An 18982-nucleotide genomic window follows, 5' to 3' on the forward strand; every position below is an offset into this window, starting at 1 on the left:
GGACCTCTCCCTATCTCTGTCTCTCCCTCTCTCTGTAACTCTGCCTTTCAAATAAATAAAAAGCATTTAAAAAAAAAGACTTCCAAAGAACACATCTGTATTTAAACATCTTTACTTATTTGAAGGGCAGGCGAGCAGGCAGGGAGTTCCCATCTACTGGTTCACTCCCCCAGATGCCTGCAATGGTCTGGGATCTGGGAACCTGTTCCAGGTCTCCCGTGCGCACGGCAGGAATCCAGCCCCTTGAGCCGTCATCGCTGCTTCCCAGTGTGCACACCGCAGGAAGCTGGAGTCAGAGGCTGGAGCTGGGATTCCACCCCAGGCATTCTGACAGGGGATGCGGGGCTCTTTTTTTTATTTATTTGACAGGTAGAGTTATAGACAGAGAAAGGTCTTCTTTCCGTTGGTTCTCCCCCCAAATGGCCTCCACGGCTGGTGCTGCACCGATCCAAAGCCAGGAGCCAGGTGCTTCCTCCTGGTCTCCCATGTGGGTGCAGGGCACAAGCACTTGGGCCATCCTCCACTGTACTCCCGGGCCACAGCAGAGAGCTGGCCTGGAAGGGGGGCAATTGGAACTAGAACCCGGTGCCCTGACCAGGACTAGAACCCGGGGTGCCGGAGCTGCAGGCGGAGGATTAACCAAGTAAGCCACAGCGCCAACCCGATGCGGGGCTCTTAACAGGCTTCTTCATCACAGGTCAAATGCACACCCCAAGAATACAGCTTTGATGACAGAACCTAGTGAGGAGCAGGAGACCACGAGGAATGCCAGCATCATGGTGCGAGGGGCTGGCTTTGCTCATCTCATTGTACTCAGACACACAATGCCCTGGCACCCATGGTCTCAGCAACCAGGGAGGGGCAGCTACCTTCACAGAGGAGCCCCGCCAGCACACAGGCCCTGGCTTCCCCCACTCACGAGTCAGAAGACCTCAGACAAGGTGTAGAACTTCCTCAGGCCTCAGTTTCCTCATCTGTAAAATGGGAATAACTACGGTACTGAGGACTCCTGGCTGTGGGGTTGCTGAGAGAAGCGGAACTAGCAGATGTAAAGGGCTCAAGTGGTGCCTGGTGAGTAACAAAAGCTCGTGTTTCCTGCTAGTGTTAAAAGGCAGACTGGAACACACTCTGGTCTCCTGTCGGACAAGCTCTCGGCAGTCTTCATGTCTACCTCATGTCGTCAAAAAGAACCCTTGCAGTCTGGGGGACGAGCTCTGTGTGAGCTGTGTAAACCCATTTCCAGGTGCGGTGGGGAAGAGGAGTCGAGGGAAACTGGCTTACAGCCCGCAGGGTGTCCCCCAGTCACCTCTTGCCAAAGCCAGCCTTTCCAATGGGTAGTCCTCCATCAAAATTCAACCCAGGGCCAGGCACTGTGGCGTAACGGGTTAAGCCACCACCTGCAATGCCAGCATCCCTTATGGGTACCGATTCCACTTCCGATCCAGCTCTCTGTTGTGGCCTGGGAAAGCAATAAAAGATGGCCCAAGTGCTTGGGCCCCTGCACCCGCATGGGAGACCCGGAAGACGCTCCTGGCTTCGGATTGGCACAGCTCCGGCCGTTGCAGTCATCTGGGGAGTGAACCAGAGGATGAAGACCTCTCTCTTTCTCTCTCTCTCTTTGCCTCTGCCTCTTTATAACTCTGCCTTACAAATAAATAACTAAATCTTTTAAAAAAAATTTAAGGGGCCAATGCTGTGATGCAGCAGGTTAAAGCTCTGGCCTGAAGTGACAGCATCCTATTTGGGTGCCGGTTCTAGTCCCAGCTGCTCCTCTTCTGATCCAGCTCTCTGCTGTGGCCTGGGATAGCAGTAGAATATGGCCCAAGTGCTTGGGCCCCTGCACCCACTTGGGAGACCTGGAAGAGGCTCCTGGCTCCTGGCTATGGATCAGCACAACTCTGGCTATTGCGACCTCTCTGTCTCTACTTCTCTTTGTAACTCTTTCAAATAAATAAAAGAAATCTTAAAAAAAAATTAAACCAATTGCCCCTAATTTTTCCTGTTGCTTTCCTGCCAAGCCCCAGTCTTAATACTCATTCTCATCAATTAATGATGAAAAAGTGAAAGTTACTCAGAATAAGTGAAAATCGTAAGGCAGTAGCAGCGACAGAACAGCGTGGCTGTCTGGCAGGCCCAGGCCCAAGTCAGTTTGTTGGTGGTGTGACCAATGATGATTTTGGTGGGGCAGGTCCCCACCCCCTCTGAAGGGTCATGGCAGGAAGAGAATTTCAGAGAAAAACGTGGATGTGCACCAAGACCTCCACTGAAGAATATTCTTTTTTTAAGTGCTGATTTTATTATTTTTTTGTATTTTTTTTATTTTGACAGGTAGAATTATAGATAGTGAGAGAGAAAGACAGAGAGAAAGGCCTTCCTTCCGTTTGTTCACTCCCCAAATGGCCGCCATGGCTGGCGCTGCAGCAATCCAAAGCCAGGAGCCAGGTGCTTCTCCTGGTCTCCCATGGGGTGCAGGGCCCAATCACCTGGGTCATCCTCCACTGCCTTCCTGGGTCACAGCAGAGAGCTGGCCTGGAAGAGGGGCAACCGGGACAGAATCCGGCGCCCCGACCGGGACTAGAACTTGGTGCCCATTTGGGATGCCAGTGCCACAGGCGGAGGATTAGCCAAGTGAGCCACAGCGCCGGCCCCTGATTTTATTTTTTAAAATAGATTTATTTTATCTGTTTGAAAGACAGAGTTACAAAGAGAGGTAGAGAGAGAGGGGGATTCCATCCACTGGTTCATTCCTCAAATGGCCACATGGCCGGAGCTGAGCTGATCTGAAATGAGGATCCAGGAGCTTCTTCCGTGTCTCCCACATGAGTGTAGAGGCTCAAGTATTTGGGACATCCCGCACTTCTTTCCCTGGCCATAGCAGGGAGCTGGATCGGAAGTGAAGCAGCCGGGACTCGAACCAGTTCCCATATGGGATGCCGGCACTGCAGGCCAGGGCTTTAACTTACTGTGCTATAGCACTGGCCCCGAAGAATAATCCTTAACTCATTGCGGTGCAGACAGCAACCTAAACTTCCACTGCTTTAAGACAGAATAAATACAATTAAAGAACACCCATACTGTGGAAAGAGGCTGCCCCGGACAGGAGGGCACAGATGCGGCCATGACCGCGAACGCAGCGAGGCACACTTTGAGATCTCAGTGAAGCTGTTTTTATACTCGGAAGTCACAGAAATGTGTGCTGGTGCACTCGGGCCATCTGCTGCTGCTTTCCCGGATGCATCAGCAGGGAGCTGGATTGGAAGTGGAGCAGCCACTCCCAGGGGATGCCTAAGCCACAGCACCACAAGGCTGGCCTGGGACTGTTCTAAATCGCTCAGTCATCATGAGACACACCGTGTTAAACTTCCCGTTTAACAGAGAGGGAAGGTGCTCCCCCCATCCTGGTCTCACAGGTAGGAGGCTGAGCCAGTGAAACCACGGAAATGCTCCAGTCCCTTGCCCCAGCTCCCTGGGATTGCTACAGAGACTCCGCAGTGGACTCCTGCAGGAATTTTGAGATCAAACAGGAAAGCACTTCAAAGGGCATAAACACCTCTGAGTAATTCTCAAGGCCAGCTGAAAGGTGGCCTGCGCATCTGGGTCAAGTTTGTTTAGGAGTCCAGGCTCCTGGCCCCGGGGCCTCCTCTGAGCACCTCAGAGCGCTGGGTGAGCCTGGGCTCCTCCATAGGGTCCCCGAGGAAGTCTGCTCCCGCCCTGCCCCGGGGCCATCGCGGGGTTCGATTGCAAAGCAGGTGGGAAACTTCAGCTGGGGGCAGACCCTGCCTTGTGGGCTGAATTCTTTCCAGGAAAGCCCCCGGATTCCCCTGGAGGCTGGCTGCTCCCGGTGCAGTGGTGCAGTGTGCGGGAGTGGCCTCGCCCCGAGAAGTGAGTGAATTTCGGGCGGCCAGCGGCAGTCACTGATGACGGTTAGTGATCTCAGTAGGAGAAACCGGCACGGGGCTGGGACGTGCAGTGCCCGCCTCCTGTGGGACCTGCTGAGTGTCAGGTGCTTTGTTTACCCTTTCTGCCACTCCCCTGCTCCCCTGGAAGGAGGTGTTAGAGGTGTTAGAGGTGACATCCGGCAGCCTGGGGAGGGGGGGCCTGACCCTCACCCTCTTCCTATTACTCTAGGGTGCTGCTCAAAAAAGGTGGATTTTTAAAAAGATTTATTTATGTATTTAAAATGGAGAGGCGGGGGTGGGAGGAATTATCTTTCACCTGCTGGTTTCTTCCCAAATGCCCCCAACAGCTGAGGCTGAACCAGGCCCAAAGCCCGGAGCCTGAGACTCCATCCGGGTCTCCCGCGTGGGTGGCAGGAACCCAAGTACTGGGGCCATCATCACATGCTGCCTCCCAGCACACATTAGCAGGGAGCTGGATTGGAAGCACAGAGCAGCTGGGATGCGAACCAGGCACCCCAGGCTGGTATGGGAGCATCCCAAGTGGTAACTTGGGAAAGCCCTTGGAATGTTGAAATAAAGGTAGCTGAGATTCAGAGGTGATAAAAGGAAAACCGAATAATATGAGCCTAGAAAATGTGGCTTTTAGGGTACAGCTCATTTGCTGGGGCTCTTATCCCTTCCACGCACACAGGACCAAAGAAAAGGGTGCCTCCTATTGTGTTCCCATCTGTTCCCTCTTGGGTCTCCGTGTGTCCCTTCATTCATGCATTCAACTAATCAGAAAATATCTACCAAGCAATTATTATGTGTCAGGCCCCGAAAGCATAACCTTGAACGAGATGGGTAAGCCCCGGCCCTCCTGGAACTTCCTTACGTGGTGTGGAGACAGATAGGCAAATGTATAAACCCTGACACGAGATAGTCTCTGGAGGTGATGAGTGGTTGGGGGCATTTAATTGTCAGGTGTTTAAGGCAGTGTCCTGGGGCGGGCATCCCGCCTACTGGTCAAGATTCCCACTTTTCACACCTGAGTGTTTGGGTTTGATACCCAGCTCCACTTCCAATTCCAGCTTCTTGTGGATGCTTGGGAGACAGTAGGTGATGGTTCAAGTACTTGGGCCCCTGTGGCCCACATGGGAGGCCTGGATGGAGTTTCTGGCTCTTAGCTTAAGCCCCAGCCATTGTGTGCATTTGGGGAATGAAACAGTGAACAGGAGCTTTCTCTGTCTCTGTCTCCCCTCCCCTCCTTTCTGCCTCTCAAATAAAAAAAAAAAAAAAGCCCTCACACAGCACATCACATACGTATGTGTGTATATCTATATGTCTGTGTAATTATACCAATTTTATAAATGAAGAAATCGATGTTCAGTCAAGCAAAATGACTTGGCCAGAGTGACAACAGCAAAGCAAGATTATGCTCCAGGTTATCTCTGGAGTCCCAGTTTTTCTCACGATATTCTGCTATCCAATTTGTACTGTCGAGGGTCCATTTGGGCCCCTCCAGCTGGGTGGAACCCAACAGGCTGGATTAGCCTATGGCATCAGGGTCACCAACACCTGCTGGGGACTTGTGCCGTGCCAAGCCTGAAGAGCTGGTTTGATCTGGCAGTTAAGATGCAGGCTGGATACCTGGCTTTAACGCTCTGCTCCAGCTCCTACCCCAGCTTCCTGCTACGGCACACCCGGGGAGGCAGTGCTGGTGGCTCCAGCAGTTGGGTTCCTGCTACCACTGTGGGACACCTGGACTGAGCTGCCAGCTCCCAGCTTGGCCTGGGGTAGCCCTGGCCATCGTGGGCATTTGAGGAACAAAACACTGGGTGGGAGCTAACTCCTTTCTCTAACTCCTCCTCTTTCAAATAAAAAAATTTTTTTTCAAACTTTTATTTAATGAATATAAATTTCCAAAGTACAGCTTATGGATTACAATGGCTTCCCCCCCATAACGTCCCTCCCACCCACAACCCTCCCCTTTCCCACTCCCTCTCCCCTTCCATTCACATCAAGATTCATTTTCTATTCTCTTTATATACAGAAGATCAGTTTAGCATACATTAAGTAAAGATTTCAACAGTTTGCTCCCACACAGAAACATAAAGTGAAAAATACTGTTTGAGTACTAGTTATAGCATTAAATCTCAATGTACAGCACACTAAGGACAAAGATCCTACATGAGGAGTAAGTGCACAGTGACTCCTGATGTTGACTTAACAATTTGACACCTGAAAGGCCCATGGAGAACTGAAGAAATCAGAGACCTATAGATGGAGAGAGGCTGCTTAACGCAAACCCTCTAGCACAACCATGTTCAAGAAGAAGTTGGTGTTGCCCGTATGTGCCCTGCTCCAAACCACCCACTCTTCGCTCCCCCTTCTAATTGCAAAGTGGCACCCAGTGCCTTTCTGGCCTCCAGCTCGTCCCTCTGGGGCCTCAGTATGGTGTCCACACTCAGGAACTTGGCTCAAACTGACCTTCCCCCCAGGAATGTGCAGGGGCGACTTCCGAATTTCTAAGGCAGCGGGGGTTGTGGAGGAGGCCTACAGACACCTCCACCAGTCACCGTCTGTCCTTGCTGAGAAGGGGTTTCCTGTGAATTGCCCGGAATACTCCGCTTGCGCGGTGCGTGTAAGCCAGAAGCGGTCTCTGTTGCTTGCAATCAAAAGAACACTGAATAATATTCGCAACTCTTGTCTCATGGTGAAACAAGCAAAAAGATGAGCACATGATTGCAACGTGTGAGGCTGTGCCCAGCAGGAAGGGGCCAGGAGCTAGGGGGGACTGACCATGGGACCACCTAGAGCTTGGCAGTCAGGGAAAAAAGTCTGTAAAAAACCAAAAAGATTGATTTTACTTAAGGTAGAATGACAATGAAAGAGACAGAAAGAGATCGGCTATCCACTCCTCAAATGATCACAACAGACAAAGCCAGGAGCCCAGAATTCCAACCGCATCTCCTCCGTGGGGGGCAGGGGCCCAAGGACTTGATCCATCTCCCACTGCCTTCCCAGGGGCATCAGCAGGGAGCTGGGTCAGAAGCCAAGCAGCAAGCACTCCAGTATGGGATCCCAGCATCGAAAGTGGCCGACCCCAGCGAGAAGGGTCTTTAGGGAGCTCATATTTAAATACATCTTAAAGATGAGGAGTCAGGAGTTTGGAGAAGGAGGAAAGACTGTCTTGGGCAGAGGGGATGCATGTGAAGATGCTGCCCACTGGGGAGACCCCAGCAGATTCCAGGAAATAAGTGGGGCTGGAGGGGAGGGTGTGGGGAGAGAGGTTTATGCTGTGATTTGGGTCCAGCGTGGTTTTCCTCCTCTTGGTTAGAGGATGAGTGTCTGCAGTTGTTTCCCTAGAAAATGGCAAAAATGCATATTGGTGCTTAGCAGTACCAGTGCGGGGGAGGCAGTAACGTGGAACCCATCTGGGGTCGGAAGTTTATTTTTCATATCACGTGGCTTTGGCACCTGCCTACAGGAGCCTCTGTAAAGAACTTGATTTCGTCAGGATTAACTTGGACAAATCTGATGGTGGAAATGTGTCCTGGGCATTCGTGGGTCTGTGGCAGTCCAGGCACACGGTGGTGTGTCTGGGGTGGCTGAAGGAGGAAGGTGGGAGTGACCGGAGGCAGCCGTTGGAGAGACTGTTGCACCTGCACACTGCCTGCCCATTCCAGGTCAGTGTAGTGTTTGGGATGCATAGGAGTTATCTACGGCCACCTAACAAATTGCCATCAACTTCACAGCGTCAGGCACCTGCTTGATAGCTCGTTGTGGGCCCGAGGTTGGGCGCTCTGTGGTCAGGTTCTTGCTCAGGGTGTCACAGGCTAAAGCCCAAGAATTGGCTAAGGCTGCATTTCTTACCTGGGTCTCAGGGTCCTCTTCTGAGCTCCCTGGTTGTTAGCACGATCCAGTTCCTTATGGCTGTAGGACTGAGGCCCCGTTTCCTGCACAGTGTCAGACAGGACCCACCCTAACTGCTGGCATCCAGCTCTACCCGTTGATGGTTCACAGCTTGGGCATTTGCCCTTCTCCAGGCCAACTGGAGAGCCAGTTATAGAAATCTCTCTACATTGAAAATGTTTTTAGGGTTAGGGTTAGGTTATGACTTTTTTTTAGGATATGACCTATCTTAAATCAACTGATAGTAACTTTACATCCGCATAAACTCTTTGCCACACAGAGTAACACAACCGCACAGGGAAGGTCACGAGCCATCTTGGAAGCCTGCCTACCCCAGGATGGCATTGCTGTTTGCCAGCTCCCAGAATCTTTGCATAGCGACGTAACAAAAGGACCTGGTGCCCTTGAGTGTGTTTTTCAAAGCCAATGTGGGGGTAAGCATTTGGCCCTGCATTTAGAACTCCACTTGGGACGCCCACATCCTATATCAAAGTGTCTGGGTTCAAGTCCTGGCTTCCCTACAGCTCTAGCTTCCTGTTGCTGCACACACCCTTGGAGGCAACAGGTGATGGCTCAAGTACTTAGGTCCCTGCCACCCACCTGGGAGACCCAGATGGAGTTCTTGGCTCCTGGCTTCAGCCTGGCCTAACCCTGGCTGTTGAAGGCATTTGGGGAGTGAACCAGTGGATGGGAGAGCTCTCTCTCTCTCTCTCTCTCCCTCCCTCTCTGTCTCCCTTTCCTTCTCCATCTATCTCTGTCTCTTTATTTCTCTCTCTCTTTCTCTTTCTCTCTCTCTCTCTCTCTCTCTGTGTGTGTGTATGTATCCGCCTTTCAAATAAATAAAGCAAATTAAAAACATTTCCTTTCCTCCCTCTCTCTTCTGCACCCATCATCCACTCTGTTTGTCTCCTGTGACTGCTGAAACAAATGACCACAAGTTCTGTGGCTTTAACCAACAGAAATGGATCTTCTCCTGGTTCTAGAAGCCCAAAGTCTGAAGTGGAGGTGCTGGCAGGGCCACACCCCCTGCAGAGGCTCCTGGAGCTTCCTGCCTTGTCCAGTTTGGTGGCCACAGGCCTTCGGGGTGTGGCTGCACCTCTCTGGTTTCTGCTTTGTCTTCCTGCCACATGGTCGTTCTCCTGCGCATGCGTCTGCACTGAACTGCCTCTGCATTGTGAGAACACAGGAGGTTGCCCTGAGGGGCCAACTTGCTAATCCAGGACCAGTTCCTCCCACAAAGTTCCTACAGAAGAGTCACTTTTGGTTGTGTATCATACAATATTCACAGCTTTTGTGCATTATCACAGGGACACATCTGTGGGTGGCATTTTCCTTGTTTGTAAATTTTTATTCATTTTCATTTTATTTGAAAGTCAGAAAGAGAGTGATCTCCCATCCTTTGGTTTACTTCCCAAATGCCTACAACAGCCAGGACTGGGCCAGGCCAAAGGCAGGAACCTAAAACTTAATCCAGATCTCCCATGTGGATGGCACAGACCCTCATCTGCCGCCTGCCAGGTACAGGAGGCATTTGTCAATCGATGTCACCCACTGTGTCCAGTCCCCGGACCCAGGCCCTGAGTGTGCCGTTAGAAGACAGTTGTTTGTGCCATCCTGGCTCGCTGTGTGTTCTGACTACTGAAGGTGCTTTGTTTCTCTCTTTGTCATGGAAAAAGAAACGAAACAACTTGATATCAAATATGGCATTTGCATTTAACTTAGGCAACCCCCCAGTCTTCTTGGCAATCCTTGACAGTCACCTCCAGATCCAGTTTTCTCCTCTTAGGGGCTTTGTGAACCTTGATCTTGTCACCTGCAGACCAGCTTTGAGCCTGGACTGCATTGGCCACGTGAGGTCTCCCAGGTCCCCAGAGCCCCGCCCCCTGGCACATTTGGTGGCTGGGACCATCTGCTTTTGAGGTTTCTTCCTGAACTGCAAAATCACTGCAAGCTGTAGGTCTTCCTGCCTTTGTTTTTTTTTATGCTTTTTTAAAACTGTACCTATTTATTATGGTTTAGTTTAAAAGCTATTTTTTAAGAATTAGAGGACCTTAAAGTTCAAATGATGCATACAGATTACTTTTCAACTCATTTCAGAATATATGATTTGTAAATATTTTTAAAAGATTATTTTTTGAGATTATTTAGAAAGGCAGAATAACAGAGAAGGAAAGACAGACAGATCTTCCATCCGCTGGTTCACTCCCCAGAAGGCCACAATAACCAGGGCTGAACTAGGCGGAAGCCAGGAGCCTGGCACTCCATCCTGGTCTCCCATGTAGGTGGCAGGGGCCCACGTGCCCGGGTCTTCTTTCACCGCTTTCCCAGGTGCCTTAGCAGGAGGCTGGATGGGAAAGAGAGCAATCAGGACCTGAACTGATACTCCAGGAGGGGCTGCTCCACAACACTGGCCACTTTTCAAAATTTTTAAAAATCTATTTCTTTGAGAAGGAGAGACAAACACAGAGAGCTTCCATTTCTGATTCACTCCAGAAATGCCCTCAATGGCTGAGGCTGAGGCCAAAGCTGGGAAGTGGGAACTCAATCCAGGTCACCCCTGTGGGTTGCAGGAACCCAACTACGGGAGCCATTACCTGCTGCCTTCCAGGGCAGAAGTCACAGCCTAAAGTCAAACCCAGGGCATCTGATAGGCAATGCAGGCAATCTTCACTGCTGGGCTAAATGCCTGCCCTCGCAAGTGTTCTTAAAATGTGATGATTCCTGGTTAAATCTGAGATCTGATTACCCATATCCACAACTGAGAAAGGTTTTATACAAAAAAGAATACTAAAAATAACGAGAGAAATGAGCCTACACGAACTGATCACTGTATGCCACAAAGCAACACATCCTCTTCGTAAAAGCGAGTCTTGCAAGGAGGGCTGAACGGCACAGGTGGGTGCGGACACCGGGCTGTGGGGGAGGGCTGGCGGCCCTGGAGGTCCTTGGAAGGAACGTGGCTCCTGGCTTGTTAGTTCACCTGTCACGGTAGCGCTTTCAAAGTTGCAGATGTATTTATTTTTATGGCAGACTTTAAAATACTGTTTGAGAAATATATCACATAAAAGGTATATATAATGTATAGGTGCAGTTTAAGATTAATAATGAAAGGAACATAAAGCATTTTTTTAAAAGAAAGGCGCATTTTTTAATAGAAAGGCTTACTAGCAGCGGAGTATGAAATATTTGACATTCTATTGTGGAAATGCCAACACACAAATTATCCTCGTTCGTTTTTATTGCTGGAGCTCCGTGTTTCCCCCTATAATGCTGTGCAAACATTTTATCAGGAACGGCAGAGGCAAGAAAACACATTGTGAGCCACGCCTGATAAAGCCGCTGGGAGCAGCTCGGCAGGCCGACGGGGCTGGCGTCTGCACTCGGAGGGGGTGAGAGGAAAACAGCCAGGGTGGCCGTACGGAAGCCCCGTGCCCTCGGCTGCCCACCTCCCTGGCGCCCCCCAACCCAAGCCCACTGTGCAGATACCCAAGCGCCTGGTGTGCTGATGACCCAGGGCTTCCATGGAGCCCGCGAGGCGCTGGGCGGATGGGTCCGGAGTGGATGAGGGAAGCGAAGGTGGGGTTCCACCTGTGCCCAGAGGAGGAAACGGGGTGAGGAGCCCCCAGAGAGGCTGGGCCGTGGTGCCGAATGGCCAGTGTAGCAGCTGTTGGGTACCCCCAGCTCTTTGCCACAGCCTACTAGGCCAGGCCTGCAGACTCTGTCCCCTCACCCCTCACCCCAGTGTCGCCGGCCATCCTTCTGCACCTCTCTCTCAGACCTTGAGGGGCTCCCTCCTAGTTCAGCAGAACCCTCCTCCAGCGGCTCAGCGCTGCCCACTGCTGCCCCTCCGCCCCGTCACCCTCTGAGGCTGCACTGGCCCCGTGTGTCAACCAACCACAGAGGAAATACAGACAGCGCGTCCACGCCGGACACAGACCGACTTTCTTCTTTGCACTGCAGTACACTATAGCATTTCCATTGCATTAATATTGAAAGTAACCTGGAGGTGATGTAGCAAGATATACTTAGGTTCTACGCAAATACTCTGGGACTCTCTGAGTAATGTGCATTTTGGTAACCACCGCGGGTCCTGGAACCAGTCCCCCAGGAATACTGAGGAATGACCATGTGAGGGCACTCAGAAAGTGTACGGAAACCCAGAATTAAAAGCTTATTTTGGTGCAAGGAGATTTTCAAATGTATGCACAACCTTTTCGAAATATGCATTTTTCCATGAGCTTTGGAAGACCCCTTGTTAACTGTAGGTCTCCCACGGCAGAGTGGGAGTGGCCCGCTTGTCTCAGCGTGTGCAGGGCTTTCTCCATTGTAACTCTGAGAGCACCACGTCCTGGGACTGAAGGGACACTTGGTCACCTGCTTGAATGTCGGTTCTTAGAGCCAGGGACTTTTGTTTTTACTTATTTGAAAGGCAGACACACACACACACACACACACACACACACACGGAGACAGACAGATCTACCATTCGTTAGGTCACTTCCCAAATGCCCACAGGAGCAAGGGCTGGGCCAGGCCAAAGCCAGGAACAGAGACCTCAATCCAGATCTCCTGCGTGGGAGGCGGCGACTCCAGTACTTGAGCCATCACCTGCTGCTTCCCAGAAGGTGCGTTAGCTGGAAGCTGGCATTGCAGGCGGAGCTGGGACATGAACCCAAGCTCTGTGACCAGGGATGCAGGCATCCCAAGAGGTCCTTTAATCCTCGTGCCAACCTCTGCCCTCAAGGTCAAGGACTTCGCCCGCTTCACCTCTATCACTAGTACTCAAAGGGTGCCTGGCACAGAGTAGCCCCACAGTACATGTTTGTGAAATGAATGAAGAGCTAAGCAGCTGGATGAAAGTGGAGACATAGTTGATGAAAGAGAGATGTGGGATTCCTACTTTCATCATCCGCAACACAGAATGACAAGGCCAAGTCAACCCCGCTGATGCTTCCCACCTAAGACTGGCCGCCTGCTTCCCCACGTACCCACTGATGTTTATATTCCCGTCTCCATAGCTACCGAGACGCCTCAGCAGCCAGCAGCTGTTTTGCATCCCAAGATCAACACACTCAAGTGTCTGGAGACGGGGGTGATCAAGGCCAGGTGGAAGTTCTGGAAGCTGCCGCGGCTGCACATGCTGTTTCCTCCTGGATGCACTGAATGCCTGGGGCCGGCTCGCCGCGGAATCAAACTTCGCTTGTCGGGGCTCCGAGCTGTCCTCAGCCTGCAAGCTGGAGATGCCGAAAGGGCTTGCAAAGAATTGCTCTAAACGACAGCAAGACGGGCTGGGAAGGAAGCAGAAGTGCTCAGCAGGGAGGGGAGAGGGGCTGCACGGTGCGCGCTCCCGGAGCCCGCGATGGTGACAAAGCCCAGTAGCTGCTTGGCTTTCCTGTAGGGGAAGCAGACACACAGAGATGCGGAAAGGGGCTAAAGTCCATCCTGTTCCCAAGCAAGCTGTGTGTGGAGGTGATGCCCTGGTGAACACGTTATTAGGCTGCTGTGTGAGTGCAAATATCAGACTTCATTTTCCCATGTTCAATACTGAATGGGGGAATGGTAATTGCTCCTCTGACTTGCTCGCGAAGACTCCCTGTTATTATGCAGTAATCAGCGGGGTCCCAGGGAGTAAGCAGCTCCCCTCCTCCCCAACGGTGAGGGATGGGGGTGGTGCTAAGTGGGCCGGGTCATTCCAGTTGAGTGAATAAATCAATTGCAGTTGACAGCCTGGTTTCCTGCTGCTCCCAGAGTTTGTGCAACAGGGCAGAATTCACTTTCTCATAACCCACAGAGACAGCTGGCGCTCAGACTGTTTGAGATTGTCCAAGGTAATACCCTAAGGAACCACGGTTATCACTGAACGTTGGTGTGCACTACTCATCCCTTTAGTTATCAGGGCAAAATAATTTAGAATCTAGCCTTGTGATTGGAGGGCAGGGGCGGGCATGGACGGTGCACCGCGCGATGGGGCTCCCCCCTACCCCGCCAGTCACAAACCCAAGTGTGGCTTCCCCTCTGAGGAAGTGCCTCTGAGGCTCCGCCTCCATGCGTCTCAGTGACACCTGACTTCTGTCTCCCTCACAGCGCCAGGCTTCAGGGTGACCCTCTCTCCACACCTTTGCTTGTCCTGACCTCCCACGAACCATTTCTGAAGCCCTTGAGGGCACAGCTTACAGGCTTCCTGCTGCCCGAGCTGTGCCCAGCTGTGCCCAGGCCTCCCCTGCCCCGGAGCACCTCCCCAGACACCCTCCTCCACCTTCATGGCTACTCTGCAAGACCTGTTTGGTCTCCTCTGACGTTATAGAAATGCACACATATTCTTTGCTCCTAAACAGCAAACTCGCCAAAGCTACAGCCTGCATGTCATGCTGTGTCCCCGGGACGCTGGCAGAGGGTGTGATGAGCACTGGAGGGCTCAATCATCAGTCATCGCATTGAATCCAAGTGGGGCAGAGTCTGAGAAATCTGTAGGCATCATCCGAGTGAGAGCGCGCCGTCCACAGTGGACCCAGCGATCAGCCGCTGTCTCAGCCTTGGTCCTCAGATGGGCGGGCTGTGCTCTGACATCAAAACTGTTCTGCATCGATGTCGTCTGTGTGTGCCTTTCATGGTGTCCTGTTTCTGGGGGTGCAGGGCTTCTCGCTGGAATCTCACTTTGTTCCAAAGCCGTTCGCAGGAGAGCTTCATGCCTGAATCTTGGGAGGTACTGAGGGCGAGGGCTGTGAAGGTTCTGTTTCAATGGTAGGGGCGAGGCAAGCAGGACTGAAAGCAAACCGAGAGCCATAGGGATTTGTTTGATCCCAACAAATCACGGGGAGGAAGAGTCTCCCATCTCCATGGAAAAACTGACACCTTCCTGCAGCCAGCTGTGTGCGCGGAGGAGCGAGGAGGAAATTTGTAATAATTTGCAAGTTTGCCCAGAGGATGAATTGTGTCATTTTTCCAGCAACAATCTGCTGCTGGCTGACAGCGTGGAATTCCTCCCCGACTGAGTTGGCAACTACTCACAAAAATAGCCAAGGAGGCTGTGCAGAGCCAAGAACGTGGCCGCGGAGGGAGGGAGGGAGGCGGCGGGCGGACGGCCACGTCACAGCTTTCTGCGCTCCGACCTCCCCTGGCGGGCGAGGCACTCTCTGATGTCACCTGGCCCCCTGGCCAGCTGGCCCGACAGTCCCTGGGCCCAGGGGCAGCCTTTTCCTCCCACCTGCACGGTGCCTTTCCCTTGCAGGCACCTGGGAGACAGATGGCCCGGGAACCTGGGAAACACGGGATCCAAGCTAAGTGGCGGAAGGAATCAGATGGCTCGGAGGGATGGAGGGATGCTGTCAGTGGACCCGCAGGGGCAGTTCGGAGCCTCCCCGATGGACCCGCATTTTAGAGGGGTGGATAGCAAGGCTGAGAGGGGCTCCTCCCAGCCACTGGCAAGCCCTCCCATTCCTGAAGTCTCGGGCCGAGTTCTCTCGGACACAGTCCCTCTAGGACAGGCTGCGTGAGCGCCGAGAGCCTGCCCTGCGTAGGCATGTGTTGCCCGATGGAGTTCGGAGGAAGTGACCGCTTGTTTTCTTGCTCGTGTTTTTTCGCGCAGGCGCACTTTGGCACCGGGTGCCAATATTGTGACTCTTGCAAATCTGCCGGAATAGCGCTGCCAGGTGAAATACAGGATGCCCAGTTAAATGTGTGATTCAAATAAAGCACGAATCTTTTGTATTAGGACGCCCCAAATATTACATGGAACCTACTTATACTAACACATTACTGGATGTCTATCTGAAATTTATTTTTTAAATTTTAAAAATTTATTTGAGAGGCAGGAAGAGAGAGAAAGAGCAAGTGCGCTGTCATCCACCGATTGCCTCCCCAAATGCCCACAGTGGCAGGGGTTGGGTCAGGGCCAGGGCCAGAGCCAGGGGTTAGAAATCCAGTCCAAGTCTCCCACATAGGTGGTAGCAAGTCAGTTCCTTGAGCCATCACCACTACCCCGCAGCGTCTGCATTGGCAAGAAGCTGGAATCAGGAGCCAGGAATAAAACCCAAGTACGCCCATGTGGAATGTGGGTGTCTAACAGCTAGGCTAAACTCCCACTCCTATCTGAAATCTAAATTGGTCAGGGTCCTGTGCTTTTAATTTGCTGGTGCCGGACACCCTAGCCAGGCAGATCCTGAGCTTCTTCATTCCTCCCAATCATCAGTCATCCGGGAATTTATTTTGCTGGCATGCATTTCTAGGACAGGCATACCAATTATCTCTTACCGTAAAAATGCTGTGTGACCAGCCACCCCAAAACTCTGTGTCTCAAAACAACAGGCATTCTTTTGGACCTGGGGGGTGGGCTGGAAGTCTGCTGGTGTAGGCTCATTTGCTCCACGTTCTCTCTTCCTCTTCCTGAGACCTGTGGTGTAGCCCAGGGGAGGGCCAAGGTGCAAGAGAGGAAGACCCAAGGCATTCGTCAGTCCTTTGGGGCATCACACAGGCCGCATTCCCTGTTGTGGTTCAGGTGTGATCTCAGTATCTCTCTCCAGGCTTGGTCTCCAGTAAGGCAATATGAAGAGATAGTGGGGTCCAGAGGTGGGGCCCAGTGGGTTTGGGTTAGGACGCTATGGGCGCTGCCTTCGGAGGGGATTATGGTTGCTCCTGTGGAATGCTGGGTTAGTTTTCATGAGAGTGAGTTGCTGTGAGTGAGCCTGAGCCCTGAGTCAGTCTCTGGCTCCCTGTCACATGCCATGTGGTCTCTCCCTCTTGCTCAGGTTCCAACTGTTATGATGGATGGAGCCAGGCAAGCCGGGGGGCTCCACAGAGCTATTGGGTCTTCCAGCCTCCACGACTGTCAACCAAATAAAGTTCTTCTCCTTATGAAGTACCCAGCCATGGGTATTTCATTATAGTAACAGAAAACAAACTAATACATTGCACTAGCCAAAGCAAGTGACATGGTCAGGTGAGAAACAAGGTCCCAGAGCCCAGGAGGGCATGGATGCTGGCAGGGAATTAGGCCTAAAGGTGTCTCGTGCTGGGCAAAGGCACAAGCAATGCCAGGAAAGCCTAGGGTGACACCCGCTTTGTCACCCACCAGATGTGAGACCCTGGAGGTCTCGTCGTCTCTCTCAACTACTGTTTCCTCACCCATAGAAAGGGTTGTGGTCGATGTTAGGTGGATGCTAAATGGAAGCGGTCATGGTCAAGAACAGGTGTAACTTGAGGAAGCCGAGGCACAGCGCTGGCTCCCTGGTTCCAGCCCCCGCCCCCGCCTCTGAGCCCTAAACTTCTGATTGTGCCCGAAGCTCCCAACAGGAACCTGGAAGAACGGAAGTGTCTAGCCCAGCAGGTGAGGCTGCTTGTCCTGGGGCCTCTCTGTGATGGGAGGAGCCCCAAATCTGCTCCTCCTCTCACTTGCGCTGTACTCCACCATTACTAATTCTTGGCTCGGTGTCGCACAGTTTAATCCACTTTTGAAAGCGATGTCCTTGCTTTCTGCTTCTACAATGACCCTGACTTGCAGTGGTACGACTCGGGATGCTTTGACTTACTGGTGAGGCAAAGGCGATGCACCTGCAGTAGAAGCCGTACTTTGAATCTGTAACTTTGATCTGTCCAGGGTTAGTGGGGTGCAGGGCAGTGCTGCCTCCTGAGGCCATGCAGGGCAGCAGCTGCCGCCCCCAGCCAGCACTGCGGCCGCCAGGGGAACCTCTGATACTCTGTGGTGCCCTGTGCTGTTGAGCGTGCCGTTTGGTAGGCTCGGCGGATTAGATGCACTTTGAACATAGGATATTTTTAACTTGTGATGGGCTTATCGGGACGTAACCCATGCATCTGTGAAGGGATCTGTTTACAGCATCCAAAGCCTTCTTTCCCAAGAGATCCAGCTCTGGGTTCAACCTTAGGCTTTCCTACTTCCCAGGGATAACCCTGGAGAAGTTCCTAAATGTCTCTATAAAATAAACCCGGTAGTAGAACCTGCCATCCAGGGGCTGTTTCGAGGGTTCGATGAATTACTGCATACACAGTTCTGTTGAGAAGGGGGCTTGTCACATTTCCTGCTCCTGACATGATCATTACCATGGCATCCTGGTCTTATTTCCAGGTTGTAATAGTGTAGCTTTCTCTCTGAAAAGTTAATCCCCTTTTTAAAGTTTTTTTTTTTCCTCTGATTCTTTGTTTTGTTTCTCCTTGTTTCACTCTCTTTTTTTCACTTTAGAAGCTCTCCTCAAAGGTCTGGTGGTCTTTGGTTCCAGGCTGTGTGGAAGGGTGGAATAGAGGAGGGCGGTATGGCTGTGGTCTTCCTGATGGCCCTTGCTGGGTGAGTGTGTGGCGCCGGGCTAGGTCACCACTGGGATGCCTGTGTCTCCTTTTGGTTTGACTCTTCCAATCCAGCTTCCTGATAATGCACACCCTGGTTTGCACCAGGCGATGGTTGAAACACTTGGGTCCCTGACACCCACATGGGAGACCCAGACTGAGCTTCTGGCTCCCAGCATGGCCTGGTCCTAGCTATTGTGGGCTATGGGGGAGTGAACCAGGAGACGGAAGATCTCTCTTTGTCTCTGTCTCTCTTTCTTCCTCGGTATATGTGTGTATGCCTTTCAAATAAATAAACTACTTTTTTTTAAAAAAAAAAAAGATAGCTCCTAGTAATTCCCAGTTTCTGGTGTATTTCCCATATTGCATAGCACTGGCCTGGGTACCCAGGGTTACAGTGCAGAAATGCTGGGTTGTGACTTTCAATGCCAAGGCGTAAAAGACGCTGCAGCTTCCACCTTGCTGCCTGGTGCAACTTGAAACTCGCGGCCATGTCATGAGGACACTCAAGCAGCCCAGTGGACAAGTCTACATGGTGAGGAGCTGAGGCCTTGACTGGCAGGTGTATGACCGGGCCCTCTCAGAAGTACATCCTTTGGGGCCAGCATTGTGGCGTGGTGGGTTAAGCCTCTGCCTGCAGTGCCAGCATCCCATATGAGCACTGGTTGTAGCTTTGTGGCTGCTCTGATTCTGATCCAGCTCTCTGCCATTGCACCTGGGAAAGCAACAGAAGATGGCCCAAGTGCTTGGGCCCCTAACACCTATGTGGGAGACCCAGATAGAGTTTCAGATCCCTGGCCCCAGCCATCTGGGGAATGAACCAGCAGATGGAAGACCTCTCTCTCTGTCTCTCCCCTCTCTCTGTAACTCTGACTCTCGAATAAATAAAATAAATC

The sequence above is a fragment of the Oryctolagus cuniculus genome, chromosome 4, assembly GCF_964237555.1.
Source record: "Oryctolagus cuniculus chromosome 4, mOryCun1.1, whole genome shotgun sequence".
In the NCBI taxonomy this organism is placed as follows: Eukaryota; Metazoa; Chordata; class Mammalia; order Lagomorpha; family Leporidae; genus Oryctolagus; species Oryctolagus cuniculus.